General features: G+C 44.0%; 1 protein-coding gene and 1 long non-coding RNA gene across 2 annotated transcripts in view; one reads left to right on the forward strand and one right to left on the reverse strand.

The window, feature by feature from the left end:
* Positions 1–24,924, reverse strand: part of MGAT4B (alpha-1,3-mannosyl-glycoprotein 4-beta-N-acetylglucosaminyltransferase B) — a 1,476,931-nt gene that overhangs the window by 1,241,490 nt on the left and 210,517 nt on the right. The window lies entirely within an intron of this gene.
* The window catches only part of LOC138245689 (uncharacterized), a 112,707-nt gene continuing 94,039 nt past the window's right edge, over positions 6,257–24,924 (forward strand). Inside the window, exon 1 of the long non-coding RNA XR_011194159.1 lies at positions 6,257–6,322. This is a non-coding gene — a long non-coding RNA (uncharacterized lncRNA). The remainder of the gene's footprint in view (positions 6,323–24,924) is intronic.

Raw genomic sequence — 24,924 nt, forward strand, 5'->3', positions numbered from 1 at the left:
TCCATCTTGGGAGAGACAGATGACAGGAGGAAGTGGAATCCCCTAGACAGAGTTGTGAATTGATGCATTCCTTTAAGATGATGGGACACACTGGAGGAAGGGGTAGCCAGGCTCTATAGTACACTTCAAGAGGTGGTCTTTGATTAAGAGACAGGTCATCAGAAAGGGGCCTGGCTACATCTCAGGAAAGAGATGGGGCTGATAATAGTATTAAATAGAAAGTCTGAGGCCCAGGGGTAACCTTTTGATAGACATCTCTTCCTTGCACAACCTGACTGACAGAATAGTGAGAACTTCTAGTCACGCCCATATAGCCTGTGTTGTGGGCATATCAGATTTGATATTGCTCCTGCTATGACCCACTTCTTTCTAGAGGAAAGGCAGGGAACAGAAGGGGTCACTTAAAAAAAAGCAGACCCCTGCATAAACATCAAAGACTCAGGCTATAAATCAAATTTAGAGCCTGGAAATGGACTATAAGAACATGAGCTTCAGGCTTCCCAAACTGTCAGTCAGGTTGTGCAAGGAATAGATGCTCTGCAAGACTTCTGCCTATGACCAGGACTTTGACCAAGGCCTGCCAGTCTCGCAGATGGGTGAGGAACAACACTCAGGGACATCCAGACCACCAGCCTCTGGATTCTGGAACACCAGTACCTTCCTGTGTGCCAAGACCTGTGTGCCCTGTGAGGGAGACAAGAGTGTTGCAGATCCAGTGGGGGCCCCTGCCGATTTGATCCATTTAGCGAGGGTTGAGGATACAGCTGCTACACTGATTGGGTTGTTGCCTGTGTGCAGGGGAAGTCAGCAGCCCTGTTTGCCAGAGAAGAGCTACCATGAAGTGAATCGTGAATGCTGCTGCACAGATCTGGTCATGGTCTGTGCGCAGGTTGTAAATCAGCGACCCCGAATGACAGGTGGGGCCGCTTTGAAAATTGATGCTGTGCTGATCCAGCTGTATACTGTGTACAGAGGAAGAACAGTGACCCCTTATACCAGACAGGGCCACCTGGACAAGGCAAGGAGCATGGTCCGATCAAGACCATTGGAGGACCTCAACCTGTTGGGAGGAGCTTACCACAATCAGAGGAGCATCGAGAATCCCCTTTGCCAGTGCAGGACAGTGTGTGAGGAACTCAGGTGCACCCAACCGCAGATCTCCCTGGGCAGCATGTGTAGCACTGAGGCAGCCATGCCAGCTTAAGCACCCACAAATTAGGCACACTGACTCCAGTCACTAGGATCCTGCTGGAAAGACTGATTTACAAGCCAGACGGTCCCTGGGGAACTTGCTTCTCAGATAGCATTTCAGAGCTGGAACACGTTTGACTTTAATAAAGATCTGGAGTGGGACTCCTCAAACTCGAACTACTAGTGGGGCTTTACCTGAATGTTGCTTACAGTGAATGGGGAACAACCACTACCCCCTAGAGCGAGGGAAGAGAGAGGGGGGGGGGGGGACTTCAGTTCAATCATGACACAAGGTAACAGTCTCAGTCTGGAACGTAAATCTCAGCATCAGGAGATGCAGTGAGAAATGATGCTTAGGCTATAAAGGTGTACACATGAGGTATGTGAAAACCCTATCACGGTCTCTCTGGTGCATCACAAACTGTTCGGGAAGGGACGTGTGGCAGACCTTTAATAAACCTGGTCATGACAGGTAATATATAAATGTATGCGATATTAATATAGGGAGAATATAGAAAACAAGGAGTCTACGAATTCAAAGACAAGTGTTGTATAGCTATTTTAGCCATGTTTTAGACACGTTGGTTTTAAGCTGACTAGGCCAGCCACTGTGCACTTTAACCCTGTAACATTTTACTCAGCATGGCTTTGTTTTTCTAGCAATAGCAATATTTGCGGTGCTGTTTTATTTTCTTTATCTCATTGTACTTTCGCCTAGTAAAGCATTATGCACTTAGTAGGACATCTATTTCAATTTGTGCTTTCTCCAAGGCTACAATTAGATAGGGTTACCGACAAACGTGGTAGGCTGTGTCTCCAACATTCACAGAAAACACACACTCATATGTGGGGACCTTTTCTTAGAATGGCAGCTGTTTTATTATAAAAACACCCCTTTATCCCAGATACGGAAGAGGGAGATTCCAGCCAGATGACCACGACTGTATGCTGATTGCTTTGCTGCAGCTACTTGCCTAGACGGCCGGACCCCTGATCCACATGGGGATCTCTAGACTTCAGTCTTCTTCCTCCAGGTTTGAGGGATGGTGTACCCACAGGGAGAAAACCCAAAGAGCACTGTGGAAGGTGTGGGTATAGCGTTATGCGAACAGAGCTTAAACAAGTCGAGATACTGGGGTTTTAAAGTTGGTACTTTTATTTCTCTTATTATGGTTTTCTTATTCAGTCTATTTTATTCAACTCCCAGTCTTTTCCCAGGTTTGATGAGTTGATTCCCAAGGCTCCCTCCGTCCGATCGATCACCCGTTCTTCTATTCTTTTTCAGGTGGTCCTTCCTGGTAATGAGATCTCCGTCATCTCCCAAGGAGTGGAGGTCAAACGGCGTTGGAGGTGGATAAGGAAGGGAAAGGAAAGGTAAGTTGGATATTTTGTGGGTCCTTGTATATGATTAGACAGGGGGAGGTGCGGTCGGGTGAGAGGGGTGCTGGTGTAACCACCAACTCAAGGCAAGCTTTCTCCCAATAGTGTTGTGCTCCCCTTTTTCCACCAACGACCAAACAAAATAAAAATAGAGAGAAAAAAAAAACAATACTAGAGATAGGAGGACTGTTGACTTCACAGTCCTCCGGGTGTTTTAGTACTGTGGGTCAGAGAGGAAAAGAAAAAAAAAAAAAAACAGTAGCCAAAGGCAGACCCCAAAAGAGAGGCCAAACAAACAACAATAAAAAAAAAATGCTTCAGGGCAAGAGTTTTTGTTCTCGCCCTCCACTATCGGTAGGGAGTGGTGTAGGTATTCCCATCTTCCGCTTTTCACTACCTGCTCCCTCCTCCCTCCCGAGGATTGCAGGATACCGGCTTTGAAGCAGGAACATACCTGCGTTAGCCACTCCCCTCCAGGGACATGGCAGGAGATAGAGCATCTGAGGGTCTCCGAGCCTCAGACCGTCAGGTCTGGACCGTCTTCGCGTCTCTCGGTTGCTTCCTCCTTTCGTTCTTCTCGCCGCGCTCCTCCTCCTGTGGGGTCTTCCGTCTCTCTCTTCTCTTCAGCGCGCATCTCTCGTCAGTCTTTTGTTTTGTTGGAAACTCGGATATCCGGGTTTCCCTTCCATTCCGTTTCCGGGTCGTGCTGAGCAGTGCCCCCGGGGCACCCTTCGGCCTGTCCATCGTCGGCACGAGTAACCGGGTGGAGAGCAACCCGGTTACACATCCCTCCCCTAGAGAGGGACTGTTGGCGTTCGAGGCCATGGGGTATCTTGATAAGTAATCCGCAGTGCATTGTTGAGTTACTGGGATATGTTGCACCTGAAAGGAAAAGGGTTGCAGTTCCATAAACCAGTGCAGAATGCGTGAATTGGTGATTTTGTGTCGGGATAACCACGTAAGGGGAGCATGATCGGTTTACAAGGTGAATGGGTGTCCTAGGAGGTAATATTGAAGATTTTCAATGGCCCACTTTATGGCTAAACACTCCCTCTCAATTATAAGATAACGTTTTTCACAGGGTAGGAGTTTACGACTAATGAACACAATGGGGTGGTTGTTATCAGACTCATCTTTCTGAAAGAGCACAGCTCCTATATCTACATCAGAAGCGCCAGTTTGTAGATAGAACAGTTTACCGAAGTCCGGGCAGCATAATACAGGTTCGTGGTGAGGCTTTTTTTTGGGGTGGAATAATTATGTAGCTGGGTCGGCGTCAAGGTTGGTATCTTCGCTGGCTGTCCCTTCCTCAACAGGTCGGTCAAAGGGGCGGCTAAGGTAGAACAGTGGGGTATAAACCTTCTGTAGTACCCTACTAGTCCGAGGAAGGAATGTACTTCTTTTTTTTATAGACGGAATAAGTATTTGTAGGATGGCTTCTATCTTATTCTTTTGTGGCTTGATCTGTCCCTTTCCTATGTGGTAGCCTAGATATGCAATTTAGTTGCAGGCGAGGTGACATTTCGAGGGGTTGGCAGTGAGCCCTGCAGTATGTAATAGATGGAATATTATGTCTAAGTGGACTAGGTGTTCATTCCAGGATTCACTATAGACTACTATGTCATCTAAATAGGCGCCAGCATAATTGCTATGGGACCGTAATAGCTGGTCCATAAGCCTCGGAAAGGTCGCGGGGGCCCCGTGTAGCCCAAATGGGACCACGGTGAAGTTATAGAGGCCTGAGGGTGTGGAGAAGGCCATTTTTTTCCTCGGTCCTCGCGTGCCAAAGGTATCTGCCAATAACCTTAAGTCAAGTCCAGAGTGGACATATAATGGGCTTTCCCCAGTCTTTCTAGCAGTTAATCAACTCAGGGAATCGGATATGTGTCAAAATGGGATATAGCGTTTAGCTGCCTAAAATCAATTCAAAAGCGAACAGAGCGGTCTGGTTTTGGTACAAGGACAACTGAGGAGCACCACAGACTCACTGAGGGTTCTATTTTTCCCATTTGCAACATTTTTTCTACCTCTTGTTCTACCAAGTGGTTCCGGGCTTCTGGGATTCGGTATGGCCGGAGGCGAACAACCTTCCCAGATGGTGTCTTAATATGATGCTTGGTTAAACTGGTTCTCCCGTGTTTTGAGGAGAAAAATCCTTCGTGCTGATGAAGGAGGGACCTGAGTAGTCCTTGTTGATGAGATAGTAGGGATGGATTTATCTGTGGTCCGTCAAAACCCGGGTCTTGATCTGTGGGACAAAGTTCAATATCTAATTCCTTTGCCAGGGTTGTGAGGAACCGGTGGACACAGAAGGAAATTATGGTTCGGGGTCATCCCATTTTTTAAGAGATTAATGTGATAAATTTGCATTTTCCTAGGATTCTTTGACAACTCGATCGTATAGGTAACAGGTGTTATGGCACTCACCACTCTATAAGGCCCTTGCCACTTGACTGACAATTTATTGTCCGAACTGGGGAGCAGTATAAGGACCTGGTCTCCCGGTTGTAGCAGCCTTAGTTTGGCACTCTGGTCATAGTATTGTTTCTGCTTAACTTGGGCCTTCTCAAGATGTGTTCGTACATCTTCCCATACTGTCTGAATTTGAGACTTCAGTTGTTGTGTATACTCTCATATGGCTTTTTAACCCCCTTCCTCCTCTTCCCAAAGTTCTTCAGCCATATCGAGGAGGGTCCGTGGTTGTCGCCCGAAGACCAACTCAAATGGACTATGGCCTGTAGAGGCTTAGACATGAGTCCTTATCGCGTACAAGACTAGGGGTAACTTCTTATCCCAATCCCTCCCGGATTCGGAAATGTTTTTTTTCAAAAGGGACTTTAGGGTATGGTTGTACCTCTCTACAAGGCCATCTGTTTGTGGGTGATATACAGAGGTCCTTAAATGTTTGACTCCTATTATCTGGCAGATTTGAGCCATCAGATGCGACATGAATGGGTTTCCCTGGTCGGTCACAATCTCCTTCGGAAACCCTACTCGTGAAAAAAAAACAACCATAGCATGAGCTACTTTTTTGGTGGTCATGCTGGAGAGGGGTATGGCTTCCGGGAACCAGGTTGCATAGTCCACTAGGACTAGAATGTAGGTGTACCCTTTTAATGAAGGGATGAGGGGTCCCACTAGATCCATTCCCACCCTTGAGAATGGTATATCAATGATGGGTAGCAGATATAGGGGCGCTTCTTTTTGGGTCCTGATTCTATCAGCTGGCATCTGGGGCATTGTTGACAAAAACACCGAATGTGGGCATATACACCAGGCCAATAAAAGCGGCATAAAAGGTATTCTTCCATTTTTTCCCCTGCCAAAATGCCCCCCCCCCCCATCTAACTGTGTGCTAGGTGTAGTGTTTGGATGCAATAGGGTTCTGGAATGATTAACTGTGTTTTCTCTCGGTTGTTATAGTTCATGACTCTATATAGGAGACCCTTTTGTATTACAAAATAGGGACCCACCTCTCCTGTGATCTCAGGCTTAGCCGATTTCCAGGCATTTTGGAGGGTAGAGTCCTCCCACTGGCTATTGCGGAAAGGGGGTAGGGAAGTGACTGCTATGGTTTGGATGTCTACTGGTTCATCCTTCTAGTTTTTTTAAGTGATATAACTTCTTTCTTTCTCTTTTCTCTTTCCTACTAGGTTTGTATCTCTCGTCTCCTGGTTTTATGGGGATCTCTGAGTGGCGGTCAAACGGCGTTGGAGGTGGATAAGGAAGGGAATGGAAAAAGAAAGGAAAGGTAAGTCGGATATATTGGGGCTCCTTTTATATGATTAGAAAGGGGGAGGTGTGGTGAGGTGAGAGGGATGCTGGGGAAACCACCAACTCAAGGCAAGCTTTCTCCCAATAGTGTTGTGCTCCCCTTTTTCCCCCAATGACCAAACAAAATAAAAAATAGAGAGAAAAAAAAAACAATACTAGAGATAGGAGGACTGTTGACTTCACAGTCCTCCGGGTGTTTTAGTATTGTGGGTCAGAGAGGAAAAGAAAAGAAAAAAAAACACACAGTAGCCAAAGGCAGGCCCCAAAAGAGAGGCAAAACAAACAACAATAAAAAAAAATGCTTCAGGGCAAGAGTTTTTGTTCTCTTCCTCCACTCTCGGTAGCGAGTGGTGTAGGTATTCCCATCTTCCCCTTTTCACCGCACGCTCCCTCCTCCCTCCCGAGGATTGCACGATATCAGCTTTGCAAGCAGAAACGTACCTGCGTTAGCCACGCCCCTCCAGGGACGTGGCGGGAGATAGAGCCTCTGAGGGCCTCCGAGCCCTGGACCGCCAGGTCCGGACCGCCTTTGCGCCTCTCGGTTGCTTCCTCCTTTCGTTCTTCTCGCCGACGTTCCTCCTCCTGTGGAGTCTTCCGTCTCTCTCTTCTCTTCTGAGCGCGTCTGTCGTCCGTCTTTTGTTTTGTTGGAAACCTGGATATCGGGGTTTCCCTTGCATTCCATTTCCGGGTCGTGCTGAGCGGTGCCCCCAGGGCACCCTTCGGCGGGTCCATCGTCGGCACGAGTAACCGGGTGGAGAGCAACCGGTTACAGGCACATTAGGCTTATTACGCTGTGCCCCAACATAGTGTAGGTAGGAGAAATATATGCATCACTCCTAGCGACAGACTGGTAGGATTATTCTTGTGTTGTACTCTGTTAGCCACCTGTTTGTTTTTATTGTGTTTCATCATCCTAGCTATTGTAATACATGCCTTTTTATCTAAGATGCAGTTACTTCAATAAATCCTTATTGAACTATATTCTGCTTCTGTTGTCTTTGCCTGCATGAGACTCTTGGTAACTGAGAGAAAGGGATGGGATCTGATTGAGCACGATTCCTCTGAGGAGTCATCTTGTCATGCGCCTGGTTGCTACAATCATCTCGGCTCGAGATAAGGCGCTGCTAGTCAGCCGGAGAACCCGGATTTGGCAAACAGGTGACATGAGATGTGGAATTCTACTTAGTAGCCACAATCCATGTGATCTTGTTTCCTAAATCCAGTAGCTCATTAGCATAATGAGAACCTACGTGACATGGCGCCACCGTTTGGTCAGGCACTAATATTCGGATCCTCCTAAGTATCTCTGTTTCATTTAAGGCTAGACACCTCAATACGATATAGAGAGACGTACGTGGTATCGAGGATTTCCTCCTCAGCTACATAGGCAGTACCTATCTTGAGCTGTAGGTTGTTCAAGCTTGAACCTTAAAAGGATCAATCCCAACTAGGTATCCTTATCTCTGAACATACATCTACCATTAAAATGGCGAACCCACAAAGGATAGCTATTGCAGTAAATATGTAACCATCCCTTATCGCACATTTATTGGCAAATGGCCGAACGGCCCAGCGTGGTCCAGTTACATTTGTTGAGGCACACCCAGCCTGCAGAACAGAAATGTTTTACTCTTGGCTCAACTCTCCAGCAGTGGATGGGAACACAAATACATTTCCCCACTATACACCTGCAAACATACCAGCACAATACAGAGCTTATGCATATTTAGGAATACCTTTCTCTTATCAAGACCATAACAATTGGCTTGATGGCGGCCCTACCACATACAATATTACATGTTAGGTTAGGTCCTCTGAGCAATGATGGCCCGATATGGCCTTTATTGGCAACATATACATCACACACTGAAGCAGCAACCTTAGCGGTAGCGGAGGTCCGCCAACTATATATCGAGCCCACGTCAATATACAGATAATTAGTACAGTTTGCTATGCAAACATTAAATACTAACCCAGCACGTGCTGCCCCAGTGCAACAACATGCAGTAAAGCAAGGCATTAACCCTACGACTTTAATTTCGATCATGGGTAAGGTACCCACCAAGCAGTAGGAAATTCCATTTCGTTTAGCTAAAAAATAAATGCACTGAAAGCACATGGTACACCAACACTTGCCAATCGTAGTGTTAAAACAAATTCAAGATGAATACAGGGCTGCCCCAGCCCTGGATTTGGGGATGCAACTAAAGGGCAATTTTGCGAGGGTATCCTCAATCATGTTAAGTAATCTTAAAGGGGAAGCAGTTGCACCAGCAGTGCGCATGCGGCTACACAACGTTCTTCCACAAGATCAAAAACGGGAGCTACCGAAGATTATCGCAGTGACCTATTCTATTATTGGTCGAGATAGTCTGGGAGCCAGACCGATTAAACCACAATTTCAAGGCAGATCTAATAAAGATACTACAAAACAAGTGTATGAAGAATCTAAAAAACGCTGGGATAAAAAACAAACAACAACTAAAAAAGAAAGGGGAGAATCTACGCATGCGGAGACCCCTCCCCTCCCCCCAAAATAGGTATAAACTTAGAAATAGGGATCATATAAAAACTCCTGACAGATATGAATATACTGATACAAGTCAATCTCGTTCCTTTCAGGACTCACTAGTAAAATCCAGTGAGAGAGGCGGGTGGTCAGAGCAGTGAACAGCATAAGTGAAACCGGGAAAGGACTCACAACGCTCATCTGAAGTTTCAGTTAAAAAAAAGAAGAGAAACTTCCCCGACAAAAACCCCAATTTAAAAAGAAAAAAGTGGCAGCAGTTACAATGCAACATGCCACTCAAGAAGAGGGCTTTACTGAAAAACAAGAAGTAGGCACTGACACTGCTCGACAGTGCAGCAGCGGTCACAATAGTTCGCCAGGATCTTTAAGAGCATCTGGAGGTGAAAGCAACTGATGACTTCTTACAAGTTAAGATTGCGGGCATGAGAGTCCCCACACCCGATAGGGTGTACAGAGTATCTATCCAGTTAGAAGGGGACAATGAATGCATAATTGACGCTATGTTTTGGAACTGTCTCATCTCGATTTATGATATTTTCCTAGCTGAAAAAGATTGGCTGCCAGAATTCGTCTGCAATCTACCTTATGGAGAGGATGTGATTGTAAAGTCTTTCTCACCTTTGTTTCCAGAAAGCTTGTTGAAATGCATGCCATTGATTTGGCATTGGCACAGGCACCTGCGTTATATCACAATCATGTAGGATGTGACATAGATTCCCATACCACATAATACAAATAAAATCCCAACCCCAACTGCAACCTCAATATCCTATAAAATATGATGCTAAAGCACCTGTGAGGGAAATCCTCAATCAATTGAAGTACCGGGGCATCATCGAACCTTCAGACTTATCCATGAATAATCCATTATTTCCATTCGCAAAACCCCACCATTCATATAGAATAGTATTACACTACAGACATTTAAACAGTCACACAAAAACATTTGCTATACAAAATGCACATAGCACAGCACTTGCAAGTGAACAATATAGTGCACAGAAAATACAAGACATCCCTGGATATATTCAATGTTTTTTTCTGCCAAAACATAGTGGCTGAAAGTAGGGACCAAACAGGGTTTAGTGCCCTTGGCTCTCAAAAAGTTCTGCCGACTCCCACATGGGTACAAGAACAGCCCAGGGCTGTTGTCAGCTCATGTAACATCTATTTTACATGACATAGACCCTGAGGCGTTGTCATACATGGATGACATTTATCTCACAGACGACGACCTCATGCTACAGTTATGATGGGTAGCCCGCATTGTAGTAGGATTTGCCGAAATCGGCTACAAATTCAAATTCCAAAAAATGAAAAAAGCTTTCATTAGCGCCCTGTTTCTGGAATACGAATTGTCGGAGGAAGGCAGGAGCCTGCCACCCAAATTTTTTTTAAATGTGCACAATTACAACCTCCAAACACAATAAAAAGGCTCTAGTCGGTGTTGGGCTTTTTAAACTTTGGCAGAACACATATTCCAGGTTACGCACAACGCATCAAACCATTGTATGACTTAATACGTCCTGATTTTACTTTAAAATTTTGGACAGTCGAACACACGCAGTCTAAAAACTTTGCAAAAAATACATGCTAGAAGCAAAATACTTGCATACAAGGGCCAATAAAAAGCATTTGGTGGTCAGAGTAATTGCTGGTGCCATTGGTTTCACTTATGTGACATTCAATGAGGGTGAGACCGTCCGAACTGCATATAAATCACATTTATACTCCACAACTGAAAGACGCATTGCTCCAACTGAGAAAATTCCCACTGCTTTCGATATGGCAGTCCTTAAAGAGACCTCTGGCCCAGGGGAAGCACATTATTGTTGTCCTCCCCCTTTCCAGCCCTAGAGGATGTTACTAAAGCAAGCATTCCTAGCGCTAAAGCACTACATCCACATTGGAACCAATGGGCAACGTCTCTGACAGCTACTGAGGTTGATTACATTTTTTACTCCAGATTTCAGACCCAAGGGTTCTTACAATATGAACTTGAGTATCCAGCTCCAGCAAATACATTGCCTATCGAACAATATCATAAAACTTTGTACACTGATGGTTCAGCCCAACCAGTGATGGGAACAAAACATCAATACTCCGCTGTTTGCGCAGTCGTGAGTGGTTACATGAACGGTGGCAAGTTCCATCCATTAAATAACTACACGCAGACTCTAGGAGATTGCACTGCACAACTTATAGAGCTCAAGGCTCTGGTGATGGCACTGGAACATACGGATCCTACGCAGATGACGTTGATAGTCTGTGATTCGTACTATTGTGTCCAGTTCTTCAATGAATATCTGCATTACTGGCGCCAAAATGGGTTCGGAGATTCAAAAGGCAACACTGTAAAACACAGACTTCTGTGGGGGGGGGGGAGTAGCAGATCTGAAGGAAAAGCTACCTAACGTCCATGTTGTACATACACCCGGACAGCAACATGTTGGAATACATGTTGAAGGCAAAACTCTGGCTGTGAAGCAGCCAAATCACTAGTAGCTATGGCTTCTGTTGCTGCAGTAACTCATTCTAAGCTAAAAGTGGATGATGAAACACTGGCAGTTTCGGCTGACGGCACGCCTTTTCCCCAAAGCACATCCTGCTAAATATTTCTTCCGGATGGCAGGTTTGTTTGATGTACAAGTAACAATACCGGGTGTGGGAGTTCGGATAGTTTCCAATAACAAACTAAGACCTGCGCTAGTGAAAGCAGCACATGAGGGAGTTGCTTCTGCCCATGCTGGTGTGGTGACTACAATTTCAATACTGCAATCACGATATTGGTAGCCAGGGCTATATAAACAGACCAAGCAGTATGTCCTTTGTTGTGACATCTGCCAACAAATAAAAGGGTTCACTGTGAAACACCCACCACAGACACTTCTCCTAATTTCCAACAAACCGTTACAATGTGTGTACTAGGACCAATGTGGTCCACTGACACCGGATAGTGCATACAAATACATCCTAGTCGCTGTCAACTCATGCTCCAGATTTCGATGGGTTCGGGCACAACACTCAGCTGACGCTCGAACTGTTATTAAAGATTTGAGTCTTTTTTGGTACATATGCTGTTGCAGCTGTCCATTCGGACCGGGCCCTGTTTTTGCCTCAAGGGCTTACAGGGACGCCATGGCTTCTTTAGGGGTCCAACTGCATTACTCTTCTCCATTTCATCCTGAGGGAAATAGTGTTGTGGAGCAACGAAACTGAGATTTAAAGCAATATTTAACAGCCAGAGTATTAGGCACGGTTCGTAGCTGGCTTACACACCTATATGGAGTCCAGAGAGCACTAAACAATCTGCCTTGAAGGTCCCTGGGGAGCGTACATCATACGAATGCCTTTTTGGAACTACAATGTATGTTCCAGATCTAGATGGTCCTGGCATGGAGGCAGTCGATACATCCTATGACATAAATGACCGCGTCACTGTCTTGCAGGACTTACAACAGTTCTGTAATGACAACACATCTGCCAATGCTGCTTTCTTTGGAATCAGGGATGTACTAGTAACATCCACCGGCTGGATTCCTAAACTTGGGGATCTGGTGTGTGAAAAGATTGCTGTGAAAAAGGAATTTGGTCCTTCTCATCATGCACCAGTTCCAGTCCTGGGAATACACAGTACCAGAACTGTGATTCTACCACCCCTGCTGGCTCTAAAGAAAATCGCTTTGTTTCTATCGACAATGTCAAGCTACACCATGTGGCCAATCCTGCACAGCAGACCTAGAGGACTCTTGAGTAGTGCCCGAATCCCTCCCACTACAGACTAGGATGTTCCCCTACAAGTCTTCAACAGCAACACTGATACTTCTCCGAGCTTGGGGAGGGTGCAAAAATGAGCTTTCATTGGTTCCACTGACAACTACTTACACATTGATTTCTGCTAATACACAGCAATGTTCTGCAAATTCTATACAAATGGGGGCAGTAACCTACTATAACCACAGAGGGAATCTCCAGCAGCTTCTTCTCTTCAAAATACACCTCCAGCACTTGTTTGTACAGATGATGGCTACTTCGTCGATGCTGACGACTTTTCTTCTGACTCATCTGCCTCTACTGCAACAGAACTGTCAAGAGCACATAAGCTGATACATTGGCTTAAAATTAACAATTTAATTTGTCCATGGATTTATCTACAGTTCTTATTGATTGTACTTGCCTTTCTCCTTTGGATTGGGTTTGTTATAGTTTTCTTTCTCCTGATGCTTGGTCATTTATTTCCTGAATGCTCTACAGCTGACCTGGTGGATGAGGTCCTAAAACTGCAAATTTTGTGTGATGAAAAATGTAGAGACTTGTCTTTAATGAACATTACAGCCATACCAATTCCTGATAGGATTGTTTGGGGCAAAGTATTATTATTCAATATATATTGGTCTACTGGGGTCATTCAAATACCATATGTCTTTAAACTTTCCATACAGATGTGATCAGACCTGGAGTGGTTTCTGATAATTGGGATGTGAAAACTGTTGATGCTATGATATCTATCTGAAGTAGTAAACAGTATTTGAAAATGAAGATGTGTACCAGTTTAAAGGATATTATGGAGATATGTTCTGTTATAATTACTATGGACATTATTTCATTCACAGAGCGAGTACCTCAAAGACTATTTTTAAACATACACAATGGGAACACTGCCCAACTCCACCAGTAGGCAGTTCTAAAACATATACTGAAAAATGTGCATGTTTTTCTGGGCACAACATCAAGAATGCAGAGTCATATTGTTTTAGATTGGCAGAAATGAAAAAACAACATGTTTTATTGACAGAGAAAATGGTTTACTCTGATTTATTTGTTTCTCTATTGGCTATAAAAGGCTATTAGTACTGGTTGAAGTCAATTGACAGAGTATGTGGGGAACAAAACACTGGCAAATAAGAGGAAGAGAAGCTTTATTTAGAGCATGTATAATGCCTGTTCAAATGATATTTTTAAACAAAACAGTACAACAAACAAGCTGTTTAGGCTTAGCAAACATTAAAGAACTAAATGCGCCTTGCATTCCCACCCCTGCTAAATTTGACAAATGGCAAAATTATATAAATGCATCCGAAGATCAGCTCAATGAATGGGTCCAGAATGGCACATTTAACGCCTCATTTGTGCGTCCTGGTGGGTGGTTATTATGGCCTATAGACACAAATGGGTGCCACACTTGTTTTGTTAACTCCTCTGGGGGTTTTAGAATGAATAGTCCAGACCCTCACTATGTGTCCTCAGAACACTCGGGTATAGTGACGACATATAGTGTGGGGAAACTATGCCAGCAATGGATAAAGGTCTCCTCACTAGATGCTGTAAAAGAACATCTAAGTCTCCTGTCCAATAACACGGATTCAGAGGATTTCCTGTTAGGCCCCAGAAGACAATGCAGAAAACACTTCTTATATGCTGCATATAATGAAAGCTTTCCCAACAAAATGGACAAGGTCAGCTAAGATCCATTATGCAGTAAGGCTGGACACTACAAACACTGAAAGAAGGTTGCATTCCCTGGCAACACGTGATCGCAAGGGAGATTTTTTTCCACATTTAATTTAACATGACAACAACAAATAATGGCTAAGAAGAAAGCAACATATGTCATGTTGAATATTGAAAACTTGGAAAAGCTCACTTTTACTGTGCCTGAAATGCCATCTGCTGAATGGCTGATACATGGGGTTATAAAACTGCCCATTCCAACACTTCAATTTACATCCTGTTTGAAACACATTCCAGTGGGCAGATATGAAAGGCTGGGAGATAGTTACATACATGAAGTGTGGGAGCTTCCTTTCTCATACAAATGCCTCAATGGCATGAAAGAAGTCTTAGAGGTAGGGAATGCAAGAGTTCTGCGAGTCATTCGATGGTTTGTAAACAGCTGTCTTTGCACAGGGTGTGTAATGCCTCAGCGGCAAATTTGGCTTGTTATCTGAAGGGAGTCCCAGTCCCCTTGATTAGACCTGCGTTCCAGGTGCTCTCCAATGGCTGCTATGTGCTTCTTCACAGTGAGATCTGTGGTGGGATGCGAGCCGGAATACCTTATGTCGGTTCGGTCTCCCAAATGGTTACGTGCTGCGGGAACGTCCTTTGTCCCCCTACGCAGCTTCAAGGAGAAGACAACGTTTGGCCTCATACTACTACTTCTGATGTGGAAATTGACAAGTTGAGCAGACTAAAGGCTTTATTGTTTCAAAAACATGTGGCGCTTACATCTGCACTCAAAACCTATGCGCTTCAGGTTGCGAGGTCATCGGCGGAGATTCAGTCCCTCTTAACTACAAGCTTTCCGAGACACTTTGGTGAACTTGTGGGACGAATATTTAATGCATCCAGAACTACTGGAATCGCCCATTTTTCTAAGGCGGTTGGTTCTGGTTTTGTTCACACCTTCTCCTCCATATTCGATTTAATACCATCAGTCATACATTCTATATTTTCAAGTGTTTTTGGGGGATTTCCGATTACTTTGGCTATAATAGGTGGCATTTCGCTGTTGCTACCTTCTCTGCGCAATAGCTGTCCCGTCACAGCAAGGAGTACTGAAATTGCTACCGCAAGCACAACTTTGTCATGAACGCATGATGCAGTATTTCGGAGCACCACTCCTGGAACAACTGGAGCGTGACTGGACTTTGACATCCTGACCAGTTTTGGATTGTGTGCAGCCTGGGTTTCTATGCCTCTGGTGCCTCTTTCATTGTGCACTGAAAGTCTGTCTTTCTACGCAGCACTTACTTTCATTCTTCGCTGATCTGTTGGTGTTCTCGGTGAGGGCTCATTATCAGACATGCGCACTGAGTGTGCATTTGCTACGGGAAGCCGCTTACGAGTTGTCTTTTATGGATTCTACTCTATGGAGGGCACGACACGGAATGCTGTTACCTCAGCTGGAGCTCAGGCTTTGGACCACGAGTGCTCTATGGCTCTTTTCGGATATGATTTAGATATTTTTCCACCTGCCGAAGTAGAATGTCTCCTGGCTTCAATTGTCCGAATGTAATTGACGATTTCGAAAGTGGCATTGACTATTGAATTTGGCTTGTTCAAATTGCCCCTTTTTCTGTCTCTGTCTCTCTTAACTTGTCACTATTGACATATTAGTTTTTTTTAGAGTAAGAGATATTAGATTGTTTTCCTTTTTCTTAAGCTTTTAAATCACCTTTGACCGGCAAGGGGAGGGTGTTGTATAGCTAGTTTAGCCATGTTTTAGACACGTTGGTTTTAAGCTAACTAGGCCTGCCACTGAGCACTTAAACCAGGTTACACTTTATTCAGCATGGCTTCGTTTTTCTAGCAATAGCAATAATTGCGGTGCTGTTTTCTTTTCTTTATCTCATTGTACTTTCGCCTAGAAAAGCATTACGTTCTCAGTAGGACATCTATTTCACTTTGTGCTTTCTCCAAGGCTACAGTTAGATAGGTTATCCGACAAACGTGGTAGGCTGTGTTTCCAACATTCACAGAAAACACACACTCATACGTGGGGACCTTTTCTTAGAATGGCAGCTGTTATTACAAAAACAGCTCTTTGTCACAGACACAGTAGAGGGAGATTCCAGCCAGATGACCACGTCTGTATGCTAATTGCTTCGCTGCAGCTACCTGTCTAGACGGCCGGACACCTGATCCACATGGAGATGGTGTCTCTAGACTACAGGCTTCTTCCTCCAGGTATGAGGGATGGTGTACCCCCAGGGGGAAAACACAGAGGGAAGATAAGGCTTATTACGCTGTTCTCAGATACATTGTAGGTAAGAGAAATATATGCATCACTCCTAGCGACAGTATGGTAGGATTATACTTGCGTTTTACTCTGTTAGTTACCTGTTTGCTTTTATTGTGTTTCATCATCCTAGTTATTGCAATACATGCCTTTTATCTAAGATGCAGTTACTTCAATAAATCCTTATTTAACTATATTCTGCTTCTATTGTCTTTGCCTGCATGAGACTCTTGGTAACTGAGAGAAACGGATGGGATCTGATCGAGCAAGATTCCCCTGAGAAGTCATCTTGTCATGCGCCCAGTTACCACAATCATGTCGGCCCGAGATAAGGCTCTGTTAGTTAGCCAGAGAACCCGGATTCTACCACAAGGATCTCAAAAACAGCAAAGTTTTGTATATATCATGAATACCAAATATCAGTTTAAAATTCAACTCATTTTTGGGAGTGTTAATTTCTCTACCAAACCCTGCTCACTCTCCAACTTCCAAACAAACTTCCACTTAGTGAATAAAATGAGACACTTATCACCACACTCACTCTCTAGAGAAACTACATCCTCTTTACCTACACCACTGGAAGGACACAGATTCCCTTTAGCTAACTTCACTTTATTCAACACACAAGTTGGTCACAACTACACTCTTCTTGTTCTCCAAGGGAGTGGCTGACCAATCCATCAACCTACATTCAATAATATCATAAACGTCTATTAATATTTCAACTCTACGCACTCATGCTTGCCAAAGTTCTTTGAGAACACATCTCAATTCAATTGTCACACCACCTTCCAAACAGACTACATTATTAAGCACTTCCACAATTTATTTTTTGTTTGGAAAAATACTATTCTTTAGAACTTTTTGCCCAAGCCCCGCTGATCTGCTTTACCTTTCACACTACATACACCCTTCCTCAAATTCATAATACCTTTTCCATTTCTCCTGATTCAACAATATGCTTTCTCAACTCCTTAGAATTCCAACACACAGTTCTTGCTTTCTTCAACTGCATATGGTTGCTTTGTGAATATGAACATGTAACCGCATGATTCCACAAGCAGCCTCCCCTGGGGATTCTTGTTTAATTGCCCGAATGTCAACAAATTTCTATTCAATTCCCCTTCTCAGTTTTTCATCTTATCGTCAAAGCATTTGCCAACTGTGTCACTCCTTTGTTCATGTGGGTACATTGTTTCACTGCACCAGTGCATTCCCTTCAGCGTAACAAAAGGAAGTCAACTTGTGACTACAACCTGAACATCCCAAATAATCCAACATCTCCCTGGTTCTGAACTCCAGTGTTTGAAAAACCCAAAGCAGATCCCTCGCTTACAAACATAGCGATGGAAGTGATTAATCCTAGCGTCTACCTTTCTGACAATTGTTAACCCCACCCACTTAGAGAACAAGGTAATTATCACAATTAAGGTCTGTTAATCTCATAGTTCCAAACTATATGCACCATTAAACCAAGAGCTACACTTTTTAAAGGAGGGCTAGACACATCACAGTCCGCACACAACTTATGAAAGAACCATATGAACAAATTTGCAGAGTAGGGATACATTTCTTCTCATGGAAGGTAGCCCTGCTTCGAGCATGGGCTATCAACATTGAGGGTCAATGGTACACAGGCCTTCACAATAAAAGAAACCTTTCTCCAATTTTGCTGTGAGGAACAAATTATTTACCTTCGGGGACACCTTATCTAGCTGCATATTCTTTAACTTAGCAGGTGTCAAACTGTTTCCAGAAATTCTCGAGCAGTACTCCTGCATGCTGGTAGGTGGCGCCTATCGGCTCAGAGTTGTTGGTGCCGGAACTGATATGCACGGTTATCTATATAGGTGCCTTCCCCGCGTGGTGACATCAGTTTCTTTTTGGAACCTTTCCACACCAGAATGCAGGGAGCCACAATGAATACTGATGGGCTGGTGTGCATCACTACAGGCCTCAATAGGGTGGCCCTATACAGAAATCCGTTCACAGAGCAGAAAGCATGGGAGGGTTGATAAGGAATCTGCGGCTATATAGAGTCTCTACTAGATAAGGCATTAAAGAAGTTAACTTGTTTATCTGATAAAGAGAGAGACTTCTAGCAGCAGATTCCTTAACTTAGAATAGATACCAAAGTAATACCTCCCTGGAGGTGGATTTGCAAACAGATTAGACCAAAACGGCTCACAGGACCAAACGGGCAAGGTGCCCGCCACGACGGACCTGCCTTTCCAGGCAGTAGTGCTTGGTAAATGTGGACAAAGACGCCTATGTTGCTGCCTGACAGATGTCCAGGACAGGGAGTTCACAAACTAACACAGTGGTCACAACTTTGTTTTGGTCCAGATGATGTTTCTCCTCTTCTCTACAAAGGTGCGGCAGGGCACATAAAGTAGGCAATGTGATACTTTGTCCTACACAGAAGGGTCTTACCAAATGAGGATGCAAGGAGGCCCGGGTTCTCAGAACCAGTCTATCTGGGTAGAACGCATTGCAGGGAGGATGCACAGAGTGCTTGCAACTCGCTGACTCTCCTGGCCAATGTTACAGCCACCAGAAAAGCTATTTTGAAGGTTAATATTCAAAGTAGATAATTTTGCATTAGTTTAAAGATTGCAAACATCAGCAATTTTAACACCAGATTGAAGTCTCATTGGGGAATGATGAATGGTTTTGGGGAAACAAATGTTGGAGTCTATTAAGGAATCTAGTCACAACAAATGACTTGAACAAAGAAGGTTGGTCCGGCAACCGAAAGAAAGCCGGTATTATGGGTCATGAGTAACCTTTAATAGTGACCAAAGTATAGCCCTGCTGGGCCAGAGAAAGAAATAACAGTAAAACTTGATTTAAGGGTGCAGAAAGAGGGTCAATGTTCCTGGATGAACACCATGTTATGAACTTTTCACAACAGTAGGCTTATAACATCTTGGTGGAGGAATGTCTGGCTGCCCGAATAACATCACAGACTTCGGGAAGAATGTCGAAGGCTGTCAGCTGCCACCGCTCAATCTCCACACATGAAGATGAAGGGAGCACAGATTCAGGTGCAAAAACCGCCCTGCTGCTGCAACAGACGATCCTTCCAAAGAGCCATCCTGATCGGAAGATCAAGGCTTATGCTCAGGAGTGCAGGATACCAACCCAATGCCCAATCCGAGGCCACAAGAATGATTTGGGCCCAGTCATTCCTGATCTTCTAGAGAACTCTGAGCACAAGTGTTATCAGCGCAAGCTGCATTGGAAACTCCACCATGGCGAAATGCAGCCACTGCGCATTTTCGGCAGTGCAAGAAAGATCTAACCAAGGTTCTCCTCAATCTCAAAAGAGACCTTGCACCACCTCTGGGTGGAGATGCTATTCGTGATCTGTAAGGCATCGATGTCGGACTTCGGCAGCTCAGGTTTTTTTTGTGTTTTTTTTGTTTCTTTTTAAGAGAGCCAGCCAGGCGTTGAGCCACCAGGAAAATGCTCTGCCGTTCCAGCCTTGTCTAGAGACGTAGGGCCTCTAGACTTTGGTCCACAACCCCAATCAGTCTTGATTCTTGCAGTACCTCATGGTGGTTGTTGAACACCTAAACTAGCCTTCCCTTCCAGAGGAGCTACTCCATTCCCTTCCTGAAACAGCCTGTGCCGCCCGACCAAAAAAACATCCATGCCTCTTCTCACTACCAATTGACAGAAGGCCGTCTGTCCTTGCTCTGTCAGAAAGTACTGGTTCTTTTGGCCAAATAAGCTATCAAGAGGGTACCGGCCTAGGAAGTGGGTCATAATTGCTATTCCTGCTACTATCTGGTGCCCAAAAAGGACAGAGGCCTCCATCCTATTCTAGACCAGAGCCTTCTCAACTTCAAGAGAAGTTCAAGATGCTCACATTAGCTCTGGTCCTGCCTCCCCTGGATCCGGAAGACTGGAGTGCAGGGTGCCTATTTCCACATCCTGGTCCAGCCTTCCCACAAGAGTTAACTGTGGTTCGTGGAGGGCCATACGCATTATCAGCTTGCTGCACTACCCTTTGGCCTTACCAGTGCCCTTCAGGTGTTCACCACGGTGGTGGTTGCAGCACATCTGCAAGGATCAGGGAATCCCAGGCTCTGTGGAAGGTCGTGATCTCGCAGATGGAGTCCCACCGTATCCAAAACCCTATCCATGAGACTCAAGTGGCGTCAAGAGAGGAACCACCAGCAGGAATCCAGTGATGCTCCTCCCAAACTTGTGGGGCCCGAAGGTACCTAAAGGGGTGAGCCCACCCAAAAATGAGGTGCATGGCTTCACAGAACTCCTTACGTTGGGATGGGGTCGTAACGGCTCAGGGAAATGCTGGGAGGCACAGAGCAGACCTAGGCACAGGCTCTGCTGCAGAGCGAGGCCTTGATCAGTTTTGACATTCCTGTGCCTTGTCCAAGGAATTGGACTGGTGCGGAGAAGTCAAAGAACGTTTTGCCTTCTTTGACTGCTTGTGGGACTTACCAGACAATTTTGATAGAATGACGAGCGTCTGGAGCGGCTCCACAAACGGTACTGGGACCTTCACCATGATCCGGATCTTGAGCGATGTAGGGTCATCAAACTTCAGGAATGTTCACTCAGCTAATTTGGGTTAATGGCGCAGCAGTCCTCAGAGCCCAGGTCCCGCTCCAAGCACTACAAAGTGTGGTCTGTCACAGACATCTGCCTATGACCAGTACCACAGGGTTTAAAATCCTTTGGTTGCTTGATTGGGTTGCCCACCAGGAGAAAGGAGTCTCCCAAAAAATATTTGACAACACGCTGAAAAAAGCTCAGTCAAAAAGTGACTGGGTGTAGATCTTGAAGATCTGCTATGACTGGCGAGGAAAGTAAAGAACTGATGTCACCGCAACGGGGGTGGCGACTGACGACGATGCGGAGGTGATCAATACCACCTACCGGTGTGCAGAAGTACTGCTCAAAAATTTCCAGATGCAGTCAGACACCTAGAAGTAATTCTAAGTTAAGGCATCTGCAGCTAGAAATCTCTATCAGATAGGGTAACACTAAGAACAAACCTGAAGTGCCTTTAGATTTCCAATTAAATAAGCCAATAACACTAAACATATTTTTTCCAAATCCGGACACGTCTTGAGAAAACTCTTCATTCCCTAGATATAAAAAGATGTCAGGAATTCTACTTGGACAGAAATAATATTTTAGGTCAGATCAACTTTTAATTAATTTTGGGAATCCACATAAATGAGATGCATTAATAAACAAGGTATGGCCCGATGGGGTTCATCAAATACTGCATTTTGTCATGCACAACTGGACAGACCACTGTAATGTAGCATAACAGCTCATTCTACCAGCAGTGTTGCAACATGCACCACTCTGTTTGGTGGAGTTTCATTAGCTGACAAACTGCGCACCAACAAGGAAGAAAACACACCTTTACACAGCATTACTGTATCAAATATGGTGTACAGAAGGCTGTAGCAGTAGGCTAAGTCCTAAATTTGCAGCCTATGGCTAATAGTTTTTAAAGCTGAAAGGTTTTAGTTTAAATATTATGATGTAAATATTGTTATGAAAACAATTGTTTAAAAATTAAATATTTTGCAGCTAAGAAGAATCAACCTAAACGAAAAGCCAAATCTCCTTATTTCCATTAATAAAATCATGGCTAAGTGGCGAGACAAAGATCCTGATTTCACAACCAAAGGTCTTAAAAATCCATAAGTTGTGGTGGTAAAAATATTAAACAGTCTAACAGAATATATATGACTGAACATTTTACATTCGAACAACAGATGCATCTACTTTCATTGCATTTATCCTTAAAGCTAAAGCTGAACTTATGATAACAGAAATCAGACATAGCCTGATTTTCAATTATAAGAACCTCAACTGTGCGGCAGAGACTCTACATAGGGAAAGTGATCAAATTGACCAAATAATCTCTTGTAAATCCCTCCAGATGTTATATACTGCTTTTATACAGATTTATCTGCTTATCTCTGTAGCTCACTTAATTGATGTAATGTGTAATCTTCTCTGAGGAAATCTGTACTTGATATCATTAGGGGAAATTATGGGCAAATCTTTGTAGGTGCAAACCCACCAAGTCGAACCATGAAGAAAGCCCCAGTTACAATTCTTATAGTCTTGAGCAGCGTATTTGTGGGTAGATTCAAAAATAAGTTTTGAGGTATAGTTCTTGACGGGATCCCATAAAAGGGACTGATAACATGACAAATAGTCAGAGCCACACAGAACCAACAGGGAGATAGTAACCTTAAAAGCCTTGACTGGGGGAAACAAAGAGGCCAACATAGTCTGTACTGAATCTCAAAAGACCCTGCAAATGGCCAAGGCCTACACTAGAACTGCCTGCAAGAGGTCAGATCGTTTTTAAGTAGTTAGGAAACATTAGGCAAAGGCACTTGTAAGAATCAACTATATCCACTAGATTCTCAGCAAGGGTCCAAATAAATGTTATATTCTTTCGCCAAAATGTCAAACTCTTATGTTCATCAAAGTCAATAATCAAATGTTTTTGTATACAATTTGCGTGTAAAGTTGCTAGTTTTCTCTGAAGTCCAGTTGATGCGTGGTCCCATAAAGGAGACAGAGTAGGTTGATCCCATCCATGCTTTGACAGGAGTTACAACCCATACAGAAGATCAGCCAAATGTAGGCCAAATAAGCTAGGGTCCAGCACATACCCTTAAGGATGCTTCGATTCATTTTCTGAAACCAGTGGCTAGAGAGGTCTATAACCACTTGGGCCCAGTTTAACGAGTGAACAATGAGTAAAAGTTAAAGAGGCTCAGAGGAGATGATATACTCTGCTACTTTCTTAACTCTGAAAGTAATCATAAACTGCCTTCCAAAGGATTAACAAACATCGCCCTCTTCTGCCCCTTCTTTTTTACTATTTGGTTGTAAATCCTTAATTCCTTAGTCCCAAAGGAGTACAATGAAATGTTATTTTTCCTTTCTGGACACCAGTTCTCATCTACAAAGGTAGGGATGTAAATCGAATATTCTTTCCATCATGGCCTGTTTAAAACAGCGTTCACATAGCAGGCACAAATGATAATTGTTTTGTAAGAGTTGATGGTTGAGCTGCTGCCAAAACTTGTTTACCATAAGAATGGTTTAACAGACTGATGAGTTACAAGTTCCTTGCACAATGTGTAGTGTCAGGCAAATCCATAAAATCAAAATGCATAATAAGTGAAAAGTAATGATATAAACATACCTTTTTTTATTGCCGTCAATTCAAGTGCTCGTTAATATATACACACCCCACTGCCATTATTTAAACCGTGAGTGCGTATGGCACAAAACAGGCGAGACAAACTATGCTGGGAGAAGGAGCATGTTGTATACACAGGTGCCCAGTGCCTTGCATTACGCGCAGTAAGTTCGAGCTGACGAACTTGGGATCACACTGTTGCTGAGAAGAATCTCATAATCGTTACCTTTAGGAAAATTAGATAATCATTTCAACAACACTTTATGCATTGTGGTTCTGTGAAGTGCTTTGCAGAATATTAGCTACCAACACACTTGTGTACAAACATTCATGCTTATGTGGGTCCATGTAGGGGGTGAGGGCCATCACTGCTAAATTGTAGTGATCCTGCAAGGACTACACCACATGCCAGAAATCGGTTTACGGCAGACTAAGCCATCCCACTCAATATACATCTACTAACTATGGCATAAAAAAATAGTAAAACATTTTACCACAGAATCCTACCTAAACAGTACAACACAAGAGCAGAGAAACCTTCTATACTGGTATCTCATGGACTACCAGAATGAAACCATGCTGGCGAATGAAGAATTCTAGGTTTACATTTTTTTCCTCCTTATGGATTTTTATATGATAATCCTGAACAGTCTACTCAAAGAACAAGTTAGAAACCTTCGGTAATGCATTACCTGGTGGAGACAACCTAGCTGCAGATTCCTTAACTTTGAATTTCAACAGTTGTCAGACTAGAGCAGCTACTGCAGCTAGAGTCTCTATCAGATAATGTGTTACCAGAGGTAAGCAACTTGTTCATCTGATAGAGACTTCTAGCTGCAGATGCCTTATCTTTGAACAGATACCTAAACCACACCATCATGGCGGTGGGCTGCGGATACATTTTCCTACACTAGAAAGTCCTGCAAGACCCAATGAGCAAAATGACAATTTATGCAGACTTGACTGTCTAGGCAGTAATGTTTTGCCAATGTGTGAATTAATACCCACGTCCCTGCCTGACAAATGTCAAGGACTGGAACACTGCATGCCAACACCGTGGTCATAGTTTTAGCCCTGGTGGAATGGGTCCTTAAG

Source organism: Pleurodeles waltl, chromosome 7, assembly GCF_031143425.1.
Source record: "Pleurodeles waltl isolate 20211129_DDA chromosome 7, aPleWal1.hap1.20221129, whole genome shotgun sequence".
Classification (NCBI taxonomy): domain Eukaryota; kingdom Metazoa; phylum Chordata; class Amphibia; order Caudata; family Salamandridae; genus Pleurodeles; species Pleurodeles waltl.